We start from the raw sequence: 23,546 nt of genomic DNA on the forward strand, positions 1-23,546 counted from the left end.
GAGCTGCAACATTTACCGTTTTTGCAAATCACAGAAATGTCATTACAATGGTTTACCAAAGAGTGCGTGAACAGTCCTTTACAAAACTCCCTTAGGTAAAAGCTGCAGGCTTCATATAATCGTTCCATTGGTACTTACCCTCGCCCTGGTTCGTCTTTCTCACAAGACAGACTGATGGGGGAGGGTCGGCGCGACTTACCCCCTGCTCTTTCCAAGCTAAGAAAGGTAGAAAGCCTTGTGGAAACTGCATTTGATTGGTCTCAACGAGATATCGAGATTGGTGATAAGTTGTATGCTGCTAGATCAATAATTGATCACACTAGACCAGGTGAACGGTCAAATTTCCCCGAAAATCGAACTTTTCATCTTTACATGTCCATTTGTGTAAGCCATGCACGTGACGACATGAAACTAAAACAACCGTTTTACTTATTCAATTCTGAGTACAACAGCTGGTGGTTTTATATGTTTGCAGCATGCGTTTATGATGTAGGGCTCCGATAATGTAACAGTTTCAGCTTTCCACATGTTCGTAGGCTGCCGTCCGCCGCCCGCAGCGGCCGTGGTTCGCCGAAAAGTGTTCCTTATAAAAATCGTCGTCTTTCAGAAACCAGAAATGCTTCTGATTGTTTTTTGTCAAAATAGCACAACGAACTGCTCTCGAGCCTTACCAAAAATTTGGACGCGATTGCAGGAAATACCGGTGAAGTATTCTCAGGAAGCCTTAAGGGGGGGGGGGGGGGGGACGCATCGACCCTGCCCGTATCAGGGCGAAGGTTAAAGGGAGTGTTTTACGTCTGGAGACATGGAGGCAAGATCAGACAGCATGAACAAGGTCACTAGCCACTTGCAACTATTCGTTTGCCTTAAATGTAAAAGTCTGCTCTAGACATCAAAATTTCACTATTTAGCAAATATGCTTCTCAGTGCGTCATCGTTTGATTGCGCCACGCAACGCTTACATGATGTCAGAGCCGCCGTCAGACTGGTCTTGTCAGAATCGTTACTGTAGCGGACATTCTGACTAGCTTGTAGTGCTTCAACTCGCCGCAAGATGAGCTTTTCATCCACGCGCGTAAAATAAAACCGCGATCGCTATGTTGGCATTTTCTGGCCCATTCTCGTGGTGTTCTTGAATATTACCCGTGATGGTATGTTTTTTGCACGCATTTACGATCTCGATTGCAGCCCTATTCCTAAGTTGTTTGAATACAAGCCTCATGTCTGTCATAACCGGTAGAACTGCTCCATGGCCTGTGCGGTGAACCACAAACCAGGGCTTGAGGTCGAGGCTTGCATTTAACCAGCAAAACTCATTGACAGCCCAATTGCTTTCTGGTAATGCGACGATTCGCGCTGACGCACTCAATACACGAATAAGTCGATGGTCATACTTATCTTGACCTTGAACACAGCATGTCCACTGAGGAGGCGGAATTTGTGTAACGTTACCATGGTACCATACATCTGTGGGTGATTTCCAGTGCGGCGGCAGCAAAATATTCTGCACAAGTTTGGGTACGTCTAGCTCAGAAACAAGAAGATTTGGAGCCTTAAAAAAGGCAGAACAGTAAACTGCTGAAAATGATCTTGGAAAAAGCCATATCAGCTCAAAACCCCACATAAGTATGGAATTGAAATCTGATTACATGGACTAGTTTAAATGAGCACCACCCTGTGAAGTGAAAGGAAAATTCGGACAGCTGCAGCTCTGGCATGACGTTTGATGAATCATTTCAAGAAAAACGCTGAAATGCTACGAAGCTATCCCACTTAATCAGTCTTCAAAACACGGTAAAGTGTCTTGCCTAAGATGCCGAATAGGATCGGTCAGACCGGGACGGGTAATTCAGATTCCTAGATGCTGTCAAAACCCTCTTCTTTTGCACATATGAAACGTGTCCCATGTCAGCTATCAACAATGACCATCGGGATTTGGTTGCATTGTGTATCACGTGCAGGTGATGCCTCAGAAGATGTGGGAATCCCGGCACATAATTATAAAACAGAATGTAAATAATTACAATGGAAGCCCTGGGATCAGGGTCTTTGCAAAGCATAGCTGTTTGCAAAGACCCTCACCCAGTCACCCTAGGAGAACAGTTCCAGAGCAATGGGTCTTACCAAGTCATGTAATGCAAAAGGCGTCCGTCCGGCACCACGCTGACCCTCTCAGGGCCGGTAGCCAGGATTGCTTAACAACAATACTTCACGCGGTGGCCTCGTGCTGGGCACAGATATGGCACTTACACACGAGAAAAAACGCTGCTTGAGGCGCAGGTTTTGGACCCTGTGGCACATAAAATAAAATAGAAATAAACCCCGTGGCACACAAAAAACGCCATCTGGTGCTGCTGGAGATAGTGTCGCACAAAGCCGGTGACGTGCAATTGCAATCTTGAATATTTTTGCAAATTATCCATATATGGTGCCCATGATTCGTCTTGATGATAAAGGATCACTTTTTTCGAAATTGTTCGTGAGAGGCAATGTTTTTACGAACAATACGAAAAAATTGCGGTGATTCGCCTTCGGAATTCCAGGAATGTACAGACATCGATTCTTGGGATAGGAGATGACCTCCTTTCTGTGACCCCAGGATCGACATCCCTACCTATATGCCGCTGCCCTGGAATGCTTATGTCGCCGGTGCTACGAACACGAGCGCTCCTCGGCTGGGCCACCGACCGACCTCGGCTGGGCCACCGACCGACCTCGGCTGGGCCACCGCCATCCGATATCCTTACGCACAGCTGAATGCTTTAGAACGGCCAGCAAACGAAACCAGAGCTCGCATGCATATTCATTCGGCTCGGCTCTGTCCCGGCTCAGCGGGCCTGTCAGTCACAGAAGAAAGCGCGCCGCCCGTGGCCGCGTGGGCCGCTCCCACCGTCGGGGATGCGTGTGACGGCCCTCGTCAGTTGGGAGGCGGCGCCGGGCCAGAGGTCGTCGGTCGGTCGCTGCCAGACGCGGTCTTCACCCGAACTGGGAGCCCACTGCGCCGCGCTCACTAGAGACTGGCGGCCGGCCACGTTATATTGGCGTGGTGACTGCCAGTGCCTCTAGGTGCCAGACCAGTGACGCATGGAAGCACGCAGTGATGCGGTGTCCGCCCTTTTTGCGGGCTGGCAATTGTCTGTACGCATTTGATGAAACTTATGTACTATTGACGTTGGCGAATAACGGAAACCATGCAACCGTTTCTTTGGTGGTGAAGTGCAGCAGTGTTCGACTAAACTTTCAAACAAACATTTCAACGCAGGCCCACACTTGGATATCAGATATCAGGTGTTTTTTTGCGTGTTGTTTGTGACACCCGCATTTATTACTGACATTTGTTCTGTGCTGTCACTAAATGCAGTATGACGGAGTAAAGCTGCCAAGCTTATCGTCGATAACAAGACTTGGACCCATAGACGGCCTACTGCTGAGGCTGTGATTCCAACGGAGCAAATTCATTCAAATTCTCGCCTACTTTAAAAGGGAATATTCGATAGTGTAGCGCAAACAACGCATCAAATAAAAGCGTACCCTAAAGCAGACAGCTTGGAAAGGAGCCGCCCTTTCGCCCGCTTCGTCGATGACGAGTACCGCGCCGCACCTGGCAGCGAACGACAGGCCCAGTGAGTGATGGTGGGCGCGCATTATCACCGTAACATCTGCATTTCATTCCGCTGGTGAAGGCAGGAAGTGCAGCAGATGTGATCGATGTGAATGTTGCAGCGCAGGTGTGCAGACATCCGCGGGATAAAGGTAATCAGTGGTGGGCGATCTTGACCGCTCTCTTTACGAGTCTGGGGTTAACCTCGGCAAGACGGGCCCGGAACAAACTCAGACTTGGCGGGAGGGGGTTATTGCGTGCCCCCCCCGCGATCATAGGCTGGAGTTTATATGAATCATAGGAGGAGTTCAATGTAAATTATGGCACCGTCCAAGGGCACTCGTTACTCAGAACAAGAATTACGAGGGTAATTTCTTCATACCGGGCCCAAGAACAGTGCCAACTTAAGTTTTATGATGCATGTTGTCTAGTTTACGAAGACTTGCCTTCAACTGGCATGCAGTTGAATTTCAAGAGAGTTTAGATTTGGTGTAGTAGACCGCGGTGAAACACTTGACAGCAAATTTTGCAATCTGGTGACATCAATGACACATGATAACCTTTTGAGGCAAAATGGTTTTGCTGCGACGGAGCGTCATTCCCAGATAAAACTTCCACAGAACCAACAAATTACGCCTCTGTAGTGTGATTACGAAAAACGAGCACTGAAAATCAAGCCTGGAAGGTCACTTGTGATGACGTTCTGGTGTTAAGGTTACCATTAACGAAATGCAATATGCGTTTGATGTGTTTTTATGCAAAGTTGTAGCGTTTTAGTGAGAGGAGAGAGAGAGAGAGAGAGAGAGAGAGAGAGAGGAGAGAGAGCGAGGAAGGAGAGAGAGAGAGAGGTAGAGAGGAGGAGAGAGGGAGAGAAGAGAGAGAGAGAAGAGAGAGAGAGAGAGAGAGAGAGAGAGAGAGAGACGAGAAGAGAGGAGAGGAGAGAGAGAGGAGAAGAGAGATAGAGAGGACGGAGAACTAGCAGAGGAGAGAGAGTAGAGCGGAGAGCGACGCTCGAGAGAGGCGAACATGAGGATCGTAGAGAGAAGTAGAGCAGCGCGATATAGAGAGAGTCTCTGAGTATAGACTCATAGCGCATCAAAATTCTTATAGTATATATCTCTAATCTATTATATATATATATATATAATATATATATATATATCATTAATTTTTTTGTGTTGTGTGGTGTGTTATCTATTCATAATATATATGCGCCAGACTCAGGAATTATAAAGATATACTTACCTATTGGGTAAGAATATCTTCAGCTGATTTTGTCCACCGACCCGCCGACTGCAGCTTCTGGATGTAATACGTCGGTCCATGTGGAATGTCTTCTGAACTGGCCGGCGCCATGTCCTCTATCGAGGCCGAAGCTGCTAAATATTCAGCGAGTTATGCACCACCGCAACTGGATGACACCACTTATCATTTCTGTCTAGACATGCAGACTGGGTCACGTGACGCCGGGACGCTGACGTCTGCTCAGCCGAGGCTCTGTAGCGAGTCAAAGCCTGGACAAAGGTCACCAATGTCGAGTGCTTGCGCTAAGGCTGCGTCATTACTTCGGCAAAACTGTGCGGTGAAGTCGTTCTGCGATTGTCCATTCGGGCGGATTTTGCATTCTCTGTGCCCCATGCAAAATTGCAAAAAAAGCACCATCCGTTATATATTGAGAAAAAGACCAAGGTGCGATGGTTGTCACACGGCCTGGGAATTACTGTGTGCAATGGTCTTGAAATCTCTATTTGTATGCCACAGTTGTGTCCCTTCCTGGAAAGCACATATGACTAGGGGGCGACGTCACGTAATCCTTGTGAAGCCCTGTAGGTGCCTGGGATATCCACAGCCACCCCTGCTCTGCGTGGGTGTGGCAGGTCGCCGGCCGCCTCGGGCAAGTCGCAAGCACGCAAAGGTCATGCGGCGCGTGCAGGCTTCATGAGAAGCTGTGCTGCGTTCGATCGGTGGCTAGTGGAGCTCGGCCACACGACCGGTCATCGGCCGGCGGCTAAGTATAGCTGTCCGCCGCGCGGCCAGCCCGGAGCAGACAGTTCTGGGAAGACGCCGATTGCTGCGGCAAAGACGGCTGCTGGCCAAAGAAGTCGCTAGTTCAAGGTAGCGAGCCCTGCCGCGCGGAAGCTGCGCCAGCAGTACTGAACTTGCCGCCTTGACTCGTAGAGTGTCAAGTCTCGGCAGAGGGTCGAATGTGTACCAAAGGTCCGGTTCGCCTGTGGCGCCAGTGATCGGTGTGCCTGCCGGTCTGACGTCACACTCGTCCCGTGACGCCGAGCTGATCGGCGCGCCCGCAGTCTGACGTCATAATCCTCAGCCCCAGCCGTGCTGCCTCAACTTCCGCCGACCAGTGACTCCGAGGCAGACCTCGTGCTTGACACTGGAGACAGGTTTGCGATGCGCGAGCATTGAACTGGAACAGTGCGGGGTTCGTTTCGGGTGTGCTTAGTCCTCCGCTTGCAGTAGGCGTTTTTCTGCACGAGATCACGGGGTGGCAGGTTTGGTACCGGGACTGAGAGGTTGTCGGCATCAAGACAGGACGGGCTGAGCTGAGGGGAGCATCAGCCTGCAAACAGGAGTTTTGCTGATGGGGCATGGCGGACGGGTCCATACGGCAGGAGCAGGTGTGTAAAAATTGGTTTGCAGATGCGCTGTTTAACGCATTTCGATTGCGTTCCTCATGGTGCAAGGTGCACATTTTGCGGTGGTTCGGTCCGGCAGGGCGACATCCTGCACTCTGTGCCTCGGCACCCGCTGCTGGAATAGTTGGGCTCACGGACGGAGACGTGATGTGTCAGCCCATTTTTTATTTATTTGGTGCAAACGGTTTACTGAGGACCAGTGGCAATGACACGCTGCTGGCCGGAAACATGACCACGGGAGGTCCAATAAAACATCACCATGCGAGCAAGAAGGTCTTCGAAAAACTTCGAAAAACGGTGTCAAGTGCAACACGCTGTACTCTGAGGCTAGGACCCCCGGCGGGACCGCGACGAAATTAACATCACCGTGCGTGCCGATGACTCTCCTCTATTTAGCACTGCAAGGAAACATATTCCGCGGTGGGTCTCTAGAGTCTCTAGAATCCTTGAGCGGACTTTTTCGTGTAGATTTCCAGGGTATTCATTCATGCATTACAGCGTAGAAACGTCATTCAAATTATGCCCCCATAAGCCATGCGTCGTTCAAGGCCAACAAGAATACAGTCGTCGAGCCGTTTAGATCTAGCGTTCGTGAACACGATTTCTAGGCATAGTGAACGTCTATCGGCTTTCAATCAATTTTGATTAGGCTGAGCGAGCTTCAATCACGATTTAGGTTTTTTGGTTATTTGGATTATAGTTCTTTCGACTAGGAATGATCATTTCAGGGCTATGGGATGGAGACCGAACAACGATGGGATAGTAGTGCATGCACCTGGGGGCCAACCGCCGAGCTCAAGCCCGCGCAGCGACCCCTCTGTACGGTACGCGCTGGGCGCCCGGTCGGGGTCCATCTCCAAGGGGTCCTTCGGCCCACTCGTGGCTGGTGCATGTATCCTGGTCCGGACAAGCAGCGTGTTGCGAAAATGCAGGATGAAGCAAGAAAGAGGGTAAGGGGGTCGGATGTACAATGAATCACGTCGTGTGCTACATAATACAAGAAGGTGCGCATGGTTGATAGTTATTAAGGGCATAAGCCTTGCAATCAAATAACTTAAAATAGCGCAAAAACGCAGCATTTAAATACATGTAAGCATCCTAAACTCACGGAACAATATGTGAGAACACCGCGGGAAAGGGCAAAAGCACGACCACGTAACGATAATGGCTCAGGAAACACTAACAGCAGCACCACGGCCACCTGTCGGGAGTTTGAAGCACTTCAAGTGAGTGCTGGGGTGTCACTTTTGCTACTTCGGCATCACCTCAACGTCATACAAATGCGTCATGGCGCAATCAAACGACGACGTATTGAGCAGAATAGTTACTAAAAAGAGTTTTTTTTGCTGCCAAGAGCAGTCTTTTCTTCTCAAAAATGTATCAATAGTTATAACGGGCCTTATTTCATCACATTCGATGATTGCTTCAATGTCTTAAAATGTGCATTATACTTCCTAAAGGGAGCATCTCACCATTTTGTAGTTTTCACTTATTTTTACACCAGACGTATATGATTTTATTAGTAATACCGGCCGTCTCGAAATTATTCTGAATAGTTCAGGATTTTTATTTGGGGTAGACGTGTTTTGTAATGCTCTTAAACACCCTGATTTTTCCAAATGTTTGTATAATAAACGCTAGGAAAGCTTTAAACACTCCGTTTAGCCAAATGTTATGCGAGCATGAAGCAAATATCCCGCTCATTCAACGAAACGTTATCCTTTGGTACTGCTTTCTCCTCTATGGCGTTGACCACGGTGGCTCTTTTCAAGGCGCACTTTTTCTGTTATATCTTTCGGAGATATCTTATCTCTTTATTATATCTAATTCCTTTACTGGGATATTTCGAACTTTTCAACAGTCAGGGGTATCAGCCTTCTCTGCCCCCCCCCCCCCCCCCCCCATTCGCCACACCTCAGTTAGAGGAAGACACTAAAGTTTGTACAAAGAAAAATGGTTGCCACTCTGGCAGTTACAGCTCTGACGTTACTTTATCAAGACCCGATGTTTGGATAGTTGGAATTTCAACAATGTGTCTATTACCTTGAAATCTAGTGAGCTGTTACAGGAACTTAATGCGCTTGATTCCTGCATCATTCATAAATGACAACCCAACGATTGTGCAATGGTAAGCACAAGGTTTCAGCTGTACGGAACTCCTTTGCAAGTGTAAGGCAATCATCTACAAGGAGCAATAAAGCTTTACTAGTTGTGGTGGTGTTATCAGGGCATGCTGATCGTTTGGTATGTGTGCAGTGTGTAGATTTTAATTGCTTGATTGCCAATATTGATAACATCTAGGTGATAAATTCAGCTGTTTCATTCACCTCTAAGTTGTACGCAATGACCTTGAACTAACAAAGCTGTATTGGTTGGAATGGTGGCATGAGGAGACTTGCCTGTGGTGCGTGACTTTCATGTGGTGAGAGGGCAGAAACATGTGGGCTATTCTGATTTGTGTGTGATAGTTTTGGCTGTCAGAAGCTCACTTCTAAGCTGAAGGCAAATAATTTAAGCCTAGCAGTTAAACTTTGTTAATTGTATCGGCAGTACCAGGGCATGCTCATTGAACAAATGAATGTATCATAAATAAAATGTGAAAGCAAAGATATGTTGGTTGTGTGAATTGCGTGACTTTAAGCTTGACAATCATGAGTAAAGGACTCATACTTAAGAATTAATGATCACCAACATTCAAGGTCCAGGGTTTTAAAAGAGCCAATAAGAACCAGAAACCAGCCCCCCCCCCCCGAAAAAACAAAGGGAGCCAGGATCAAGGGTTTGGCTTTTTCGAAGGAATGAGTGGAAAACGGGATGCGGGGTGTTGTGCTGTCGAAAGAACCAATGAGAACCAAGATCCAGGATCTTTGTTTGTCCAAGGATGCGGCGGGAACCAGGATCTAAGATTTGTTTTGTCAAAAGAACCAGTGGGAACCAGGATCTAAGGTTTTGGTTTGTTGAAGGTATTAGAGGGAAACATGATCAAAAACTGGGGACGAAGAACCCGAGCTGTGAGCCAGGCCAATGTCCGCCACCAACGCGTCTGCGAAAGTAGGCGTGTACCTAGTTGAGGTTCACGGAAACGCAGGCATTCATACGATGTTCTCCCGCTCAGGAGCATAAAGAAGGTATAAGCTGCAAAACACTGCATCAATAAAACGTTGTTGTCGGGACTGCCAGAGCATTCAGAGCTTCATTTCTTCACTCGGATGACCAAAATGTGACTCGAAATGCATGATTCTTCTGCGGTAGTCTCGAGAAAGACAGGCCGTGATGCCTTTTATTTGCTGTCAAATGTGTCGTGTTTGTCGGGGTACTTTTATCCCATACAATTATAATCATGGCAGTCCTCAAATCGACAGCGAAGCAATTCATGCTGATGAAATTTCAAGCTAAAAAAGCTTTGCACAAAGCTATGGACTGCGCTATTTTTGTTCAGTTATGGCAAGACCATAAGTCTGTTGGCAGCCAACCAATCAGTTTGAAAGGCCCAACGACTTTGCCGCAATCATGGCAGCGGGACGTTGGAGACACTGATGGTCAATGGCGTCAACCTCATTGTCGCTAGATTTTCACTGTGCTCGAATATTTTGAATAACATCCTAGCCTACAGAATGCATCATGAGCTGCGGTATGATGTCAGAAAAGTAGTGTAGTCAATACCGAAGAGAACCTGGGCCGCAGATTGAAAAGGTGACTAAAAGTTTTACGTAAGTGGTGTGCAAGGAGTCCTCTGGCGGGTTTAACTCGTGGGCAGCTGGGGGTCGGATATCAGGGTGGGAAGACGAAAGCCTCTCGCACTGCAGCCCTGCAAGACGGCTGCAGCACTGGAACAGCACTGCAACCATTCCAGCGCAGACAGACGGCGCTTTGAGCCGTCCGTTGCGCGAGGAAGACGCCTCCTTGCAGTGCTGCTGACACCAGTGCACTTTCCAGGCATTGCATGACAGCCGAATGAACGCCCGTGAACAATAGCGCATCAATCACACACGATGCAACTGCGCTGTGGTATACTGCGCCGACACGCACAGCCAGATCTGATAATGCAGGCCTGCTAATGCATGTATTATGCATGAGCACATTTAAATACTCTTGCACGTGGGACGCAGGCGACGCACCCGAAAAAGGAGCGTACCGTTTGACACACTGACCGACTGTCTATAGGTCGATGTGGCCGTTGCTGTCCAACCTCAGGCAGCCAAGGGCATGGGACCCCTGAGGACGGTTGCGACATGTTTGGGCAATCGAAGGCTATGCTGAAGTCATACTACGGCGGCAATGCAAAACCCGTGTGACAAAATGTGACATTTAAATCTCAAAGACTTTTGACTCAAAACAACAACCCTCAGCGTGTCAACAACTCACGTAGCGGCCGTTCGCACGCGCCATGTCGCACACAGACCCACGGGAGCAGCGGCGCTACATGTCACGACTGCCGTAGGTTAGCGGGGCGCTCCCGCTTTCACCCGAGCTGTTCCAAGGAGGCGGCACGCATGAGCGCCGGCCGCAACATTAGCAACCGTTCGCACCGCTTCACATACTTACGGAGCCCTCCGTCTAATGCATGCGTGTAAATCTGTCAAATACGCCGTTTGAGTGCTTGTTGAGGGCCACTTGCACGCTTGGAGCTTTGCCGACACCCTACGCGTTAATCAGCGCGAAGCGGCTGTTTACTCCACGCCACATGCAGGCATATTGGGCCCAGCACGCATGTAACACCCACACGTATGGTGCATCAGGTGGAATCGATTGATTTGTATAATCGGCCGTGGTGAAAGAATGACAGGATTGAAAGAGAGCTAACACGTATGAGGGCTGTGGAAAATCGCGCGCCTAATGCCCTTGAGCCTGGTAATAAGGACCGTCATTCGCTGGGGTGATTACCCTGCCATATTACGTCCCTGGTGGGGCCGACTATCCCGCCATCTGCTGTTCAGCAGGCGAGGCAACTTCACCCGTGTATGATGACGCATTTGCTCCGAACATGCCTTACCGATGTCACTCAGTGCGCTTGCAAGGCATCCACAGGTACAGCGGACATGGGTTTATGAGAGTAAACAGCGACGTATTTTGTTCCCCTGGTTAAGGGAAGTCATGCAACGCGTGCACGCCTGACGTGCTGTAAGCATATTCATAGGCCAATGTTCGCAGCATGTGGCAGGAATCTTCAGTAAAATAATACAATGGCGTCTTCTTAATGGCTGGTGCCATACCAGTTTGCCTGTGCTTGAATGCAACTATAAAAAAACAGTGGATCCGTGCCAAGCACCTGCGTCACACGGATGCAACGAGGGCCTGTAGATATTGAATAGGAGCGCGAAGATCCGTCCCTCGGCCCTATCCAACGCGTGCATATGGAGATGCAGGCTTTCGGTGCCCCAGAACTGCGTGCCCAGTACTAGATCAGTGTCAATAACAGTGAGCGGCAACCAAGCTCGCCACATCCGGACTTCATTGAGACCAGTACATGCCAGCCAGTTGGAAGTACGATGGAAATCAGCACCCTCCAAGTCTGGCCAGATCTGATCCGGTGTCTTTGTTTGTACGAGGCTATTATATTAGAGGAAATGTTCCACATTTGAAGACATTGAAGCAAGCGTCAGATGTGGCGAAATAAGCTTACTTATGATTGGTGGTATACTTTTGAAAGGAAAAGACTGCTAAACGCAACAGTATCTATTCATTCATTAAATGTGCTCCCCAATGCGCCATGGCTTCATTGCGTCATCGAACCTTGCACAACACGGACACACAGTTGGCGGCTGACACGTATGCAAACCGTGATGATGAACGCCTGGTATGAGCTACTCGACAATCATAGTTGTCTAAGCCTTGGTCGCCGCATGACTAATGCAATGACAGGATTTGAATGTGATTGTGATGGCGTCATGAATGCCTGGGTGACCATGAAATGGCTTGCACAAAATAGTCTGCACATCTTCGCGGGTGTGTAGCTCGGAAACTAGAGGAGTTTAAGTCTTAAAAAGGGCTGGGTTGTAAACTTTGCCGAACGATCTTCAAGACGGTTGTTTTAGTTCAAAACCCCGTACAAACGTGAGAGAGACATGGAACACGCCCAAAGAAGGTACAAAACGCATTACTTGTGGTAATGGCACATCCCCTGTACTCAACTCTACTTTTCCACTCTTCCGGAAGACCGCGGGTGATCGAGGGGAAGGCCTTCACTGACTGCTAAATTGACCCCTCCCCCTTATGGGAGACAAAATAAGAGTCTGACCGGAAACCAGAAGGAAGCTACCTCCATCTAGTGGAGGCCCATCAGATGTTCGCCCTGTACCTTGAAAGTCGTCTGGTCCGGTCGTGAACTTCAACGTAGGTCAGGAAGTGCCTAGCGATATATTTCCGGAGACCAAAACAAAAACCGGCACCTGCTCTGAACCGAATTTATACCCGCGACCACGTACATGCGCGATGACAAAGACTGCTTGATTACGTATGTAACTGCATTTATTTTATAGCATTTTTGCTGATGTGAGTCATGTATGAACAACCTATCGATCACATGCAGCGAAGCGAAACCGGTTGCACTAAGTAGACATCCAAGTCTGCGTGCAGCCTGCAGATGATTGGAATGCAGCCACTGGATATAAATGAGACCAGACAGCAGCAACCGCGCAGACAGTGCAGATCCCGGTCTGCTAAGAAAACTGCAAACTTGGAGCTTTGTGGACAAATTCGGATGCGGCATTAGTATCACGGATGGAATGCTCGTTTGGACTGACGTGTTCGCCGGTGTCTAAGTATCTGCACAACGTTTCGGTCATTTGATGTTTAAGTTCCGGCCGTCGTCACGTGTTGTTAGCTCCGCTCAGCTCCTTTGTCGGCTCCGCTCAGCTCCGTTGTTAGCTCCGCTCAGCTCAGCTAGAAGAGAACTGGACTCGCATTGAGAAGACCCTGATTCGAATCACAGCAATTTCACGGAGTGAACTCAAGCTGTGAGCGTGCTTGCCTTGAGACACATCACCATGCAGTCCCCAGGGTCAATAATAACTCATAACTGCTGGGGAATTATCTGACCGAAACGTTGTGTAAATACTAACACACCAGACTGGAGTAATAGGTCGAAAAATTACCACATTCGTGATGCAAATCTTTTTGTCGCTTTCGTATGACTTCTTCCGCTGGACGATTTCAAAGGCTCAGGGAGCAATGCTCAGATCTGTTCTCCGCCCACATATGCAACATCCGGCACGGCTGGTCTTAAAGGGAATGTTCCACATTTGAAGATAGTGAAGCAAGCGCTAGGCATGGTGAAACGATCCCACTTATTATTTTTGGTACGCTCTGGACACCACATGTCTCTGATTAGTAAACATGTTCCTCGATGCGTTATTGTTTGATTATGCCATCATACCTTGCACAATCTTGAATGATAGCCAGTTGACGGCAGTTACATCCATTATCTTGTTTATCCCTTACCTTTTTCCCGGCCTTGATGGCCGCATGGCTTACGAAATGGCAAGATTCGAATGAGGTGATTATGGAGTCATGAATGGCAAGGTGACTTTGAAATATTCTCCCAGAAATGCTCTCCCCATTTTCGCGAGCGTGGAGCTTAGAAACTAGAGGGGTCTAGAGGGGTCTAAAAAGGGCAGGATTGTGAACCGCAGCAACAGGTCCTCAAGATCGCTATTTTAGTTCAAAGCCCCATATAGATGTGAACCCCCCCCCCCCTTAAAGGGAGTGTTCTACGTTTTGTGTGGAGTTTTGAACTGACATAGCCATTTTGAAGATCATTCGGTGCAGTTCACAGCCGTGCCCTTCTCAAGACCTAAACCTTTTCAAGGTCATTCAGTCATGCATGGCGCCACAGAAACGCCATTCAAATTATTGTAACCCTTTACGTCATGCAGCGTAAGAATATATTCGTCGAGCCGTTCAGATCTAGCCTTCGTGAGTACAATTTTCTGGGCATAGTAAATGTCAGTTGGCTGGCTATCAATGTTACGCAGGCTGAGAAACCTTGATCATGAACCACGTTTTGAAGTACATAATGCGAGAAGTTGGACATGACTAGTTATGGAAATAAGGCTTGCAATAAAATCACTTTAGAATAGCACCCATAACTAAGTTTGTGAATACAAGTAAACATCTTAAACTCGTGTATGCTATGCAAGAGCACCATGAGAAAGGGCCAAAACGCGAACACATAACAATATGCCGGTCAGCAAGCACTTCCAGCGTGACCACTGCCACTGACCTCGGCGAGTTTGGAATGCTTCAATTGAGTGCTGAGTTGGCAATTTTGCATGTCTAGTTTGGTAGCACGTCAACGTTCTACAAACGTCCCATGATACACTTGAGACAACCATGGCGTATTGAGGAACACATTCATTAGATAGACATTGTGTTGTCTAGAGCAGTCTTTTTCACTCAAAAGTATCAGAATACTTATCAGTGGGCATATTTCGTTATATCCGATGCTTGCTTTGATATCTTCAGAGGTGGAACATTTCCTTAGAAGGGAGTGCTTCACATTTGTATGTGCCTTTGAACTGAGAGTCTTGAAAATCGTTCCTTGCAGTTCACAGTCCTGCCATTCTTAATACCTTAACTCCTCTAGTCGTTTTGCTACACACCCGCAAAGATGTGTCGATTATTTGGGAGGATATTATTTCAACGTCACTCGGGCACCCATGGCGACCGTCATAACGTCATTTAAAATCTGTCATTCCATTAGCTATGCAGCGATTAAGGTCATTACAAATAAAACTGTCGAGTCGTTCATATCTGGCGTTCGTGAGCACGAGTTCCAGATATAACGGCCCTCGATTGGCTCCCAGTGTTATGCCAGGTACGATGACGTCATCAAACAATGACGTGTTGGGGAGCATATTCACTTAACAAAGAAGTTGTGTTGTCTAGCGCAGTCTTTTCCACAGAAAAGTATACCTTTAGTTATAAGTGAGCTTATTTTATCCTATTCGACGCTTGCTTCTACATCCTCAAGTGTGGAACATTTTCTTTAAGGCAATGGTGCCTTGCCGTGGGCTGAGTGGTCTGCTTCAGTAGTCTGCAGTGATCTCCGGTAAAAAGCGAACTGTTTTCATCACCCATTGCTCAGCCGACCCGGACTGTCCGCCGGCGTGGTTTCAACTATCAGGCACCGTGGCCTGGCGCCAATAACACTAGGCGGTGGGAGGCAGGATAAACACAACCGTTCCGCAATGTTTAGAGGCAAACTTTCGGCCGCTGCACAAAATATGTGTGCCTTAATACCTTGTATTCGCGGTTCAGCGTCCCATTTCCCGTTTATTAGCCGACTTGTTGTGAACTCTGCGTTGTTGACAAGCTGCCCCTGCGCGCTGACGCCGTGTCAGACAACAAAACTGGCGCAGTCGTGCCGAGGGTGACGCATCAGCAGCGGAGGTCGGCACTCGATCGCCTCGGTTTCACGCGCCAGCCGGCCGCGCATCGCTGCCTGAGGTGCCCAGAGCGCGTGCTGTCGCTGGCGGCGGTCGCTCCGCCATCGGAGCGTCAGCGCAGCCGTGTCACCCGCCGCTATCCGTCACGCACTACTGACATCATCGTTTGAGGGGAGCACGGGGCGGCCGGCTCGGGACTCGGCTGCGGCCCGACCTGACAACGCTATCTGTCACATTAAGCCACTTTTGACGTCACGTAATTGTTTTCTGGACGGCAGCATTTCTCTGCGTGACAAATGGCGCCGCCTCCACCTGGATGCGCGGGATGGTTAGCGGATTCCTGGCGCGCCGCGCCCGGCCGGGCCGACAGTCGCCGAATGACACCGCTGGGCGGCGCGCCCTCTGCCGCGGCCCGACGCGGCGTCCGGTCACGGGTCACGCACGCGCGTCACCGTCGTCCCTTCCGCCGCGACGCTTTTGGACGAGTTGTGTGAATGTTGCGGCTTAGGTGAACATCGAAGTGCCCTTTGCAGGTGAAATATTCATGCCTGCTAGCGCTCTGTGCCCATTAGCTATATCAACACGCACCCGCAGCTGCAAATGGGATTCTCCCGCGTGCTACCTCTCCGCTTGCAAAAGTGCTCCCTCTGGCCATTGACCCATCGGTTTTAAATATGGAGGTTCATTCTAGGATTCGCCCAGAGGCAGATCTAAAGAAAACTGCGCAGAGCTTACCCGAAGATGTTAACTTTAGGATACTGACCCTTGCATGCGTAAGATTTACACTGTGGAGCACCCACATGCTATTGAAGAAAATTGGATACCGCTGCGGGCCACTAACGTAGCTCCTCCTTGTGAGAACTAGCCGCTGGACTGCACAATTCCGTCTAGCACCATCGTGTAGCAAAAACCAATGCAAGTCAATGCAGAGATGTGAAATAGATTGCGTTTTTACGACTTCCAGAAAGCTGCCTGCATAAGCTCGCACGTAAGGATAATTGAGTGCATGGGGATCACTGAGAGAGTGTGACCCACTTCTCCCCGAGCACCTTCCTCGCATCTTTGCGAACATCAGATTCAGCACATTCAGCAATTGTAACAAAATATGACACAATTGCCTTCGAAATTTATCTTTAGTAATACACAGCGGGTTATACGAGGAAGTTAACACCATATGACATCAAGATGACTTGAAAAAGCGAAAAAAACATTATTTTGCACACCTGACCTTACCACGCAGAGTACCGATGAGGAAAGAGGATAGGCGATATTAAGTGATACAAAATAAGGTGTGTTTAGGATGCATTCGAATATATGTGTTCCCTGACACCGACAATGGGTCTAGTTTGGGTTCTCCGATTTCGCCCCGTCCCAGAGCTCCCCACTCTTCTTACCTTGTACACCCAAGGTGTTATGTCCACTTATTGCAATTTATGCGTCATGGACGTCGAGGTGTTGCGCACATATTGTGTTCCTACTTAGTGCAATGCCTCTTCGCTGTTGTCGGTATGGATTTACTGTCATGCAATCCTCAAAAATTCAAATAATTCTTCGAAAGGTAAGGAGGCAAGTTAGGTAGTTTGCATCAAATATGACATTCCATTTATCCATGAGATGAAAAAAGCGAGTCGGTTGATACTGGGCTCCAGAAGTGTTGTAGCAAGTGGAATATCACAGCATGCGTGCATGTCGATGTGAGAAGTCTAAGGTAATTGGTAAAAATGAGGTTTGCAATTTTCCTCAAGCGTCGACCTATCCCAGCAGCACAGTCTACTTAAAGTATGCCTCAGCTTTCCAAAATACAAACCAAGTGGGGTCACACATGGGATGTTGAAAAAAGACGCAGCCACAGTGGACGTGATCTATCCTTGTCTAAAAACGGTAGAATATTTAGAACGAATCCTGAGGCCCAGACGAAACCAGTCCTCAACCAAAACGTTGAGAGATTTCGCGAATCCTTGGGAAATCGCCAAATCCCCGTAAGTTTACACATTTCCTAGCCACAATATATATATATATATATATATATATATATATATACATATATATGCATGTGCGTATTCCTTTAAGTATGACCCATTAAAAACGACTGCTTACTCCGCATTGACGACCTTCCTTGCGTCCTTCGAATGCGCCGTTCGAGTTTTCCAGACTTTTGACATAGCGGTATGGTTGAGATAAAGGATAATTCGTGCAAAATCAATAACATATTCGTCCATGTGTACATTCTTGCTTTCCGAGACCTTATTTTATTGTCATCATCGTCATATCCTATCGTTAATCGCATCCATGGTACCTACCGCCCACCACCTAATAACTCAGGGGTTGTGCAAGAATGTTATGTTTGTTTCAGGCTGGAGTAAGTCCGTTAATAAATTGTTTTAGTAAAATTCGAAGACGTCTCCAGTCATTGCACGTCTGAAGAATGTCAGCGCTGTCCAGCAGTTGTTGTGTCAATGTCCTGTCACGTTTGTGTCGCATTTGCTCCAGAGGTGCTCCGTCTCGTAAGTGGCTTGCCAGGCGTCGTGAGAGTGCCGTTGTGCTTACGCCAATATAGCGCATGGAACGAAGTTTGCAGCCCTCGAGATAACATTTGAATTGGTACCCTAAATTGATGTTTTTTTTTGTTTGTCTGGTTTGTCCAGAATCTTGTTAAAAAGCTCTGTCAGATTTTGGTGAATGGCGGTTTTTCAAATCCGACGTTGAAAAAGAAATATGACATGCGACAAGACACTTAACAAAATACCAAGATAAGACAAACAGCCACCCGTCGAGCTGTATTATCAAGATCAAATGACATTTACCTACAAACGAGACAAAAAAGCTCCACGGGAAATTATCTTTTGACACGTAAAAGGTGAAAACGACCGCACAATAGCCATTGCCAGGTGTAATCGCAACAGGAGGATCATTAACATTCTTGCGAGAAACAGCCCTGACAAACCCGACAAAGATGTGCCAATGTAGTGCTTCAGTTCAAATGTAATCTCGAAGGCTGCGAATTTCGTTTCATAACTACGCTGGCGTAACCACGACACCCGCACGACACCTGACAATGTGCTTACGTGACGGGACACTTCTGGAGCACATGCGACACGAATACGACAGGACATTGACACGACAACACCTGATCGACAGCACACTCTTCGGACGTGCCATGTCTGAAGACGCCTTTGGATATGGGAAAGCGTATTTAGTAACAAAACCTCTCCAGCCCTAAGCAAGCAATTTCTTGCACAAAAGTTGTAAGGTGCTGCGTGGTAGGTGCCACAGGTGTGATTGTGGCAATGTGTCTTGTGTGCATCTTATGTGCAAAAATATATAAAAATAGGATTTTTTCCTACTTCAATTTGGTCTTACTTCAATTGTCTTCTCCGTATCAAAACATGTGTTCAACATAGTGGTGCCCATTTCTCATCCTCACAGCATGTTACATATTGCTTATAAAGAGTTTGAGAACTACCCTGGGTGGCTGGGCAGCCTTGAAACTTACTGGGGAGCTTGCGAATGCTCTAAGGAATTCGCAAAAAAACCTTCGTGGAAAATTCGCGAAGTCTCTGGATGATTTGCTTCAGCACGTCTTTGATTATTTTATGTTATGATAGCTTGCTCCTACGTCGGCAAAACATTGGATAGCATCTCTGAATGCCCCATCGAAGTTACTCAGATCTGACCCCACATAATCCATTTCCAAGCTTGAAAACACCTACTTTGGTCAGCGCTGATACAAACCAAAAGGTCGGGACGTAAGATCGACGAGATCGTATTGGGGCTTGCTTTGCGCGCATCCTTTTGTTATTTCGAGGCTGGCGTGAAGATTAAGTGTGGAGTCCATATAATAACCACATCTTGCGAAGACGCAGAAAACATTAATATGGCGCTCGGACCACCATTATGACGTGCAGTTGTGAGTGAGCATTCAAAAGCGCCAAAGGAGCTACAATATTTTGCGTAAGGTCTCTTCTTTCCGATGTGAGTAACAATGGAACGCGTGCTATGAGTTGCGGAGCTGGTTTATGAGTGCAACAGTCGTTGAAAAGCAGCGATGACTGAAAAATTCAGCGCATAAGCCTAGGTTTGCCGGGCTGTGTACTTATGGGAGCCATGATGGGTGATGTATATCCGGATTTACGTCGTTTGAAGACAGCTGGGCTGACCCTTCCTGTCCCTGCAGAGGTTGCGGAATGTCGCCGGGCACCTCACTGTAGAGCAACGTTGTTCTGTCTGTTGCTGTGAACCAAAAAACGTACCTCTATTATTCTGGTATTTGGAAGATGCCCAGGATAAAGATAAATGATGGCGTTTGAGACAGCTTTTTTCGTCACATTTACGGGCTATGTCGTAGCTATATGTATGTAGCTATGTATGCTTTGACTGTTACACCCTAACCAAGCGCGCATTGGACCGCGCATGATCGCTGTGTCGGAATAAGGCCGAAATGAAGAGTCCTCAATGCTGATCTAGACCGTGACCTATGGTCATTATTTGGCGTGAGGAGGGGGGGGGGGGGGGGTACTCAACCTAAAAACCTAAAATCCTTAGACAAGTTATTGCGCAGCAGGTGTCAGAAACTTGCCACGGGCCATTGGACCGCAACATGTTTTCGGCCTACCTTGTATTCACAAGTCTACTCAGATATTTCGCTGTCCGCATGTATTCACACGCATAGATATAACCACTCCTGAAATATTAAAAGCTGGCCACATACCCAATGTACCGTTCTTTGAATCTCCCACGAGTTTTGGCCATTCAAGTGGTAAGTGAAGTATATCATTGAATGCATCAGATATGATGAAACAGGGTTACTTATAGAGATTGGTGCACTTTTTAAGTGGAAAACACTGCTCTAAACAGCACAATGGTCTGTTTAGTAAGTATGCTCGTCAATGCAGCATGGCTCGTCGTACTTTGCACAACATTGATTGAGAACCAATTGACGGCCGTTATGTCTGGAAGTTGCGCTCACGAACACCAGATATGAACACCTCGACAATCACATTTTCCTAGCCTTGGTCGCCGCATGGCTTATGGAATGGCGGAATTTGAATGATGCTATAAGGACGTCATGAATGCCAAGGTGACCTTGAAATGCTCCCCCCCCCTCCCCCCAATATACCTTTGCCAATATTCATGGGCGTGTAGGCCCAGAAATTACACGGACTTAAGTCTTCAGGAGAGCGAGTTTGTGAACGTCACCGAAAGGTCTTCAAAATGGTCATTTCAGTTCCAACCCCCATATAAATGGAAGCACACCCTTAAAGCAAACCTTAGCCAACTCGAAGAGAGCTCACTGGAAAAAAAGTGCATCGCATCTGCCAAAAGGCTGGAATCCGAAGCGAGTGCCAGCAATATCACTGGTTTCACGTGGGCAGCTCACCTGAGGCAGCATTTCGCGTTTGTGGGGCCTTTTTGTGGGGCCAAGGCGTTGAGTGTAGTCGCCAGTGAACGGGAGACTAAGCCGTCCGGTTCCCCACGCGTGTGGGCGGGTTCTCACCCCGTGACGCCTGCTACTCTTCCTGAGCTGTCCAGCGCGTTATAGCAGCTGGGAACATCAAAAGCCAGTGGTATTGACAAACTTATCGCACGTTTCATCAGATTGACCTTCGCTGTAATTGCGCCTCAGCCTTTGGACGCATTGGATAGCTCGCCACGCTCCGGAAACGTGCTGACGGTGTGCAAAACAGCTACCGCAACGGCGTTGTTAAAAAGCGGCGGTCAGAATGACCCGAAAACTTCAGACCCATTCCGATCCAGTCAGTGATAACAAAACTTTGCGAGTGAATAGTTGGCAACCAGCTTGCATCATGTCTGTAAAAACAACACGTTTTATGTCCCGAGCAGCATGGTTTCCGCCCCGGTCATTTCACAGATCCGGTGATACTCAGCACTATCAACTTGCTGCCCAGCAGCGTGGGTCGTGGCTTAAACACAACGCTGACGATGGACGCGTCGAAAGCTTTCGACAGTGTTCAGCTGGCTCGTGGAGAAGCTTGGGTGGTGCGGGGTTCACGACCGCTGGTTCCGTAGCTGGCCTGAGGTCCGTTCAAATCATGATTTATATGTAAGAACTTCACTTCCGGCCACGCACGGCGTAGTTCAGGGGAACGTTTAGGAGCGATACTGTTTGTACCGTTTACTCACGACGCAACTCCTTTCTTCACAGGGGACGGCTCATCACCCACGCTGACAACGCTCAGTCCATGGATGCCGCTGCCCGGCCAGTATTGATCACCTTCCTGGTGAGGAGCGGACGGCCCTTAGTATCGCAGGCAAAAATCAAACCCCAACCTTTAATAAAGGTCTTTGAAATCATTGCCCATGTTACTTTAAATGAGGAGCGTTAGGTTTCTGCCACCGTGAAACGTTGCTGTAGCACTTTAGTAGGTCTTGCCAAATTGAGCCAACATCTGCCAGCTGAAGTTAGAACGATTATGATTGAAGGGGTCGTTCATTCGCATGTAAGATGCTGCCTTACAGCAAGGTGTGGTTGCTCTCAAACGCAAAAGCATATGATTTAATAGGCGTTTAATTTCTCCAAGATTTATGATGGGAACTGAGGAATTACAACACTTACTACCCACCCTGAAAACGCTCGGGTGGTTCAAAATTAACGAACTTTTATCCGAGCGGCGCGATATTCTAGCTCTCTACCACCTGCTAAGATGACAAACGACGTCAGATTGTTCACGGGCGCTTGTTGTTCTGCGCTCTGATGTGCCTGTCCGCTCCACTCATCTGAAAGCTCTCTGTTACAGAGCCTGCGTGTCTGTACTGAACTCGCCCGCCGGTCATCTGTGTGCCGCGCCACTGGCACGTGGAACTGTCCACCGTCACATGTTGGTGCTCTAGCATCAGTGAGGTGCTACAGGTTACACTGGTTACAGGTTAGAACTGTCCACCGCCACATGTTGGTGCTCTAGCATCAGCGAAGCATTTTCGAGCGGGTGTTACAGGTTACAATGGTCACAGGTTGGAACCGTCCACCGCCACATGTTGGTGCTCTAGCATCAGCGAGGCACTTTCGAGCAGGTGTTACAGGTTACACTGGTTACAGGTTGGAACCGTCCACCGCCACATGTGTCTGTGGCGGTAAACCGTCCACCGCCACATGCTCTAGCATCAGCGAAGCACTTCCGAGCAGGCGTTACAGGTTACAATGGTTACAGGCTGGAACCGTCCATCGCCACTTGTTGATGCTCTAGCATTAGCGGGACATCTTCGAGTATGTGTTAAAGGTTACACTGTAACCTGGTTACAGGTCACACTGATTACATGTTGATTGTGCAAATCGGTCAACGAAGGAAATTTTGGCTGCTAAGAATAGCATGTTAGGCACGTGTACTGACTCAGAAATCGGAAGAACACCTGGGGAGATTGTTATTAAGACATGCGTGCCTACATACATACACTGCGTGTCATGACACGCACGTCACAGAGCATCTCATCCACAATTTATTTCCTTCATGACGCTCTTCATTTTGTAAGGAACTACCGAGCCACTGGTCTTGGCCGGGGCGGGCGTACGTCCGAGGGTCTGGTGTATTAGCCCTGACCCAGCTGGCGTTTGGTCTTCTGAACTTACGTCTTAATAATGTATTTCGCGTCCTGAACAAACATGACATTCGTGACATGCAAGATCGCTGAGTTAAGCTCCAATTTTGTTTTGTTATAGCATAGACACTTCAGCTATTACTTAAGTTGGGTGGGCCCGGCGGCAAATTAGGGATGGCGCCAGAGCGCCGCCAGTTTCTGGCGGTTCTGCACCCATGCTGCTGTCCGCTCTGTCTATACGTCATCTGTCTATACGTCATCTGTCTATACGTCATCTGTCTATACGTCATCTGTCTATACGTCATCTGTCTATACGTCATCTGTCTATACGTCATCTGTCTATACGTCATCTGT

Source organism: Pollicipes pollicipes, unplaced genomic scaffold (assembly GCF_011947565.3).
Source record: "Pollicipes pollicipes isolate AB1234 unplaced genomic scaffold, Ppol_2.1 Scaffold_6138;HRSCAF=7277_pilon_pilon_pilon, whole genome shotgun sequence".
NCBI lineage: Eukaryota > Metazoa > Arthropoda > Thecostraca > Pollicipedomorpha > Pollicipedidae > Pollicipes > Pollicipes pollicipes.